Consider the following 5114-nt stretch of genomic DNA (forward strand, 5'->3'; position numbering starts at 1 on the left):
GAATATCCTTTTGACAGGATAGATAATCTTCAGCCACTTAACCGGCTAAAAATAGCAATGTCTCCATTCCTGGTCCAAGCTGTGCAAACATTAAAGGACAGAGGAAAATAATCTCTTTGTTTTGCTTTGAAAGGCCCGTTGGTTGCACGCCGGTTCCGGGGAGGCAGTAGAGCCGGTGTTAGTAACATCAGCTCTGGAATCACAGTGACCAGGTCCCAGCACTAACCCTATGACCTTAATTTTATAAGCCTCAATTTCTTCATTCCTAAATGGAAGACAAGGAAGACAACAGTCTTGTAGAATTGTTCTGAGGATTAAGTGGGCAAAATATATAACAGTGGTGGGATTCAGTTGTTTCTTACTGATTTGGCAGAACTGATACCTAATTTTTTGTTGAGTTTGGTGAACTGGTTGTTGAAATAGCACCTGTAATCAGGGTTCTCTCTATGGTGAGTGCCTGGGCAGCCACCCAATGTGGAAATCAGATTTACATTCCTTACTCTTTTTTAACATTCATCTGCACAACAGCGTATTCTAAGCACCCATAGTAATGTCCATTCCGTCCATAAGGGGAACATTTGATGGAACTATGCTTGTAATGTTTATTTATTTCATAAAACTCATTATACCTTTGATAAAATACTACATGTTAATTCCCTCATGTTTGTTACTTCAGTAAACATACAACGTAAAGACAAAAAGCACCCAACAATCAGGGGTGACAACTTGTATTGTTTTTTGTCAGGTGTTATTTAATATTTTTTCATTAATACATTAAAATTCTCTTATAATATAAACTAGTTTTGTGTACCTCTTTTATTGTTCTTATTTAAGTATAAAATGCATGAAATAATAAACTACCTTTCAGTATATCGTTTTCTTTTTTATATATACTCAGAACAGTCATTAGGGCTGAGCACTGGCTGTTAAATTATTTGAATCCCCACCCCTGGCCCCAGCTGGTCATGTCAGTGGAATTTGAGTCACAATAAGGAGATGAGAAGTTGGGGAGTGGTTTTATAGATAGCATCTTTATGGTCTTCTCATTTACTGTAAAATAGGTAAATGCCTGTCATGCCTACTTGCATCACACCTTCCCTTTGCCTCTGCCCAGGGTGCATTGTCCCCAGTGATGGGTCTTTAAATCCTGGGCCTCCTTTAAAATCAGGGAGAAGGTTTCCTCCTCCCCAGAGCAAGTCTTCCCTTACCTCCAGCTTTACTGTGATGAAATCGACATGTAACGAGTTAGCTTAAGGAGTACAACCTGCCACTGTGATATATGCATGTATGACAAAATGATCAGGGTCACGCAACCCTGAGCATTGCGTCACCTCCCCAGATCACCTGGAAAAGGACTCTTCTCCCTAGATGCTTTTGTATACACCCCTCACTGGTGTTAGGTTTACAGAGAAGAATCACATAAAACAATAGACTTGATTAGCACATCCAGGTGCAGATGGGCTGAGGCCCAGAAAGGCATCAGCCCCAGTAGAAGGAGGTCTGGGACTTTATAGGGTTGGAAAGTTCTTGCTGACATACATGTTGCTAGGGAACCGGTAAAACTTCGTTGGCCGCATGGAATCTAGGTGGGTCAGCCTGCGGTTAGTCAGTTCCAGGAACACTGGGGGGGGGTGTTTATAGCCTTTGACTTTCTCAACCATGTCGTTCCTTTTGGGTTAGACTGTGGTGCCTGTGACCTGCCATGTCCCAGTGAAAATGGGAGTGAGGAGGGGCCAGATGGAGCCGCCTCTGTTCCACCTAATTGGGAATGCGTAGTTTGCATTTTACCATGCCTTTGCAGGTCTCCGGGTCAGGACAGCGCCCAGCACAGGCCTGTTACATGGAGGGTGCTCCATGGCCATCACATTAGGCTGCCCTTGTGCCCGGCTGCTTGGCTGTGGAGCAGGGGGCACCCCGCGTGGCTGACAGCCCATGCACACCCACACCACCTTCGCCTGGCAATGACATGCACGTTTGAGGGTGAGGACACCTATCTCCACTACCGATTTTATTTTACAACAATAACAAAAGTGATGGAAATGAGTCCTTCCCTGAGAGATTGTGGGAAAGATGTCACAGATGCAGAACAAGCCTTATGTCTGTGCTCCTCTCTCTCATCCTTCTTTCTCTCTTGCTCCTGGGCAAGGTATTTCTATATGCATGCTTTGTGAAATGCAGATCTGATTATATGATAGCAACATTTTTATTGTCATAAAAGGATTAAAAGAGGTGAGGGAGTCTTGGGTATTTCATGAAAAAGCCCGTCATGCAATGTTTTATGCTGTTAACTACGTACATCTTAAACACACCGCAGAGGATGCATGCACACTGGCTGGTGGACACAGAGACTCACCTAGAGGGTGGGTTCCTCCCATGAGCTCATCTCGCAGATGAGCCACAGAGACTGTGACGGCATGGACAGACAGGTCTGATGCCAACTTGTTTGTATTGACAATGAATAGAGGATGCCTAGGTTTCTTAAGGCTCTCACTGGTCTGAATAAAACACTTTGCATGGTGAGCACAGAAAGGACCGTAACCAAGCCCTGAGATGTTTACTGTTGCAGAGTTCCCAGTGTTTACAAAACATGTAAAGAAAGAAACCTTTCTCTTTTCCTTCTTAAAATAGAAAGGGTAATTCACTGCACTTAACTTTTTAGGGGCATAATGGAATAAAAATAATAAACCACAGAATTCTGACTGGTGAGGGTTGTCCACATCACCATTTTTTTGCATCCTATTTTTTTTATTCTGCTTTAACCTTCGAGTAACACCAGTGTCCTCCTACTCTCTCCATGCAGAGAGAGGACACCATAAATACGCCTGTCCAGCGTCTGACGAGACAGATTTATTGCGAGTCAGGTTTTGTTGGAGTGTTTGCCCCTTACGGTTCTTGCCTCAGGTGCTGGTTATATTTTTTTCCTCCTTTCCTGAAATATATGTATTTTCTTCTCCTGAAAGAATGCAACATAAAACATGTAGGTTATTCCAAGAACTCTGAGATATGGGATAGATGCTAAAAAGTTTTAAGAATATTCTCAGTGCTCGGAGCTGACAATCAATGAAAAAAAATATGTGAAAAGGGAGACATCTGAGAACTCAATGGGGATATATATATATATATATATATATATATATATATATATATAGCTTTTGCATTTTCACTGTAGTCTCTGCGTCTCTCATTCTCATGGAGTTCTCCTTCAATGTACTTTCACCTAGATGTCATTTTACAAGGACAATAGCCATATTGGGATAAGCGCTGTCCCTAATCTAGTATGATCTCATCTTAACTAATTACATCTACCACAACCCTGTTTCCAAGTAAGACCACATTCTGGGGCACTGGACATTGGGGCTTCGACATATCTTCTGTGGCTACATTTCAACCCATAAAAAGTGCCTCTCTGCATTATCAGGATGTTGTTCTGCCTGGTGAATTCAACCAAAGCCTCGATATAGATATCGCTAACAGACATTGTCATGTCTCCGTCACACCCAGCCTCCTGGTCTTGCTGATTGCTGACTACCCAAGCCAACCTGCAACTCTGTCCCACCCCTCACCCCGGCTGCCGAGCACCATTCCTGCTGGGTGGACGTGGTAGTTCTCTAAGCCTTTGGAAATTTTTGGCCGTCAGATGACTAATGACCTCCCCACCACGGTAGTAAATGTCAAAGCTTATCTGCTGGTCTTGTGTTTCACTTCCCTGTGTTGGTATTCGTGGTCTTCTTCCTGTGTTCTCCAGGGTTCCGACCTTTACTTTTCTTTCCTCAGAGACTTCCCTGAGGTGATGTTATCCATCTGTACTCTCGGAACAACCACTTCCCTGCTAAGAATCACCGTGGGCATGCATCTGTCCAGGATCTTACATCCGTGCTGCCCAGTGGAGATCACTGCGTCCCTTCTGTGTGAGCCTCGCCTGACTCTCAGGCCACGTCCCTGCGTGGCTTCCACTGTACTGTCCCCTGGGCTCCTGAGTCTGCCTCTGAGAGGTATAAACTCCTCCTGTATCTCTTCTTTCTCACACGAGTCCTTTAAAATGCTTTTAAAGTGTTAAGTGGCATCTTCCCCAGGAAGTTTTAATCACTGAGAGAGACCCCAAACACTTTTTGAGTTACCATGGAACGCTTTTTGGAAGACCTGGATTATTCGACTTCAACTTAATTTTGTTTTTTTCTGTTTTTGTTTTTTTTTGTTTGTTTGTTTTTTGTATTTTTCTGAAGCTGGAAACGGGGAGAGACAGTCAGACAGACTCCTGCATGCGCCCGACCGGGATCCACCCGGCACGCCCACCAGGGGCGACACTCTGCCCACCAGGGGGCGATGCTCTGCCCCTCCGGGGGGTCGCTCTGCCGCGACCAGAGCCACTCTAGCGCCTGGGGCAAAGGCCAAGGAGCCATCCCCAGTGCCTGGGCCATCCTTGCTCCAATGGAGCCTTGGCTGCGGGAGGGGAAGAGAGAGACAGAGAGGAAGGAGAGGGGGAGGGGTGGAGAAGCAGATGGGCGCTTCTCCTGTGTGCCCTAGCTGGGAATCGAACCTGGGACTTCTGCTCGCAGGCCGATGCTCTACCACTGAGCCAACTGGCCAGGGCCTTAATTTTGGATTTTATGAATGCATATGAAGATGAGAATTCTCCCTGTGTTGCACCATTCACTGGAGACAACCCTTGCACCCATACCGTTCTGTCCCACCATTACGGTTAAATTATTTGGAAACCAAAGTAACAGGTGGAGGCGGGTTAAAGCAGTCCTGGGATTAAGCTAGATTGATTGCTGTCCAGCCCATGTGTCCAGTAAATGGCTATTAAAACTCCCCAAAATTATCACTGAGGCTGAGACAGTTTCATTGTGAATGGAAAAATAGCACGCGGAATGGTAAACAGCGGAGTGCATGCAGGGGAGTGCATGCAGGCTGTCCTGGAACCGAATGCCACCTAATCAATCAAACATTTTTGGCTGTCATAATGACGGAATTACCTGGGCAGACTGCAGCGTGATGACAAAGAGCCTTGTTCGTGGACTGTCTGACCTCCGTGTTGTCAGCTGCACAAGGGCCTGATGGATGACTCGGCCAGTGGCCGACACCATGGGACACGATCCATTTCCTGTCCTGTC

The sequence above is a fragment of the Saccopteryx bilineata genome, chromosome 1 (genome assembly GCF_036850765.1).
Source record: "Saccopteryx bilineata isolate mSacBil1 chromosome 1, mSacBil1_pri_phased_curated, whole genome shotgun sequence".
Classification (NCBI taxonomy): Eukaryota; Metazoa; Chordata; class Mammalia; order Chiroptera; family Emballonuridae; genus Saccopteryx; species Saccopteryx bilineata.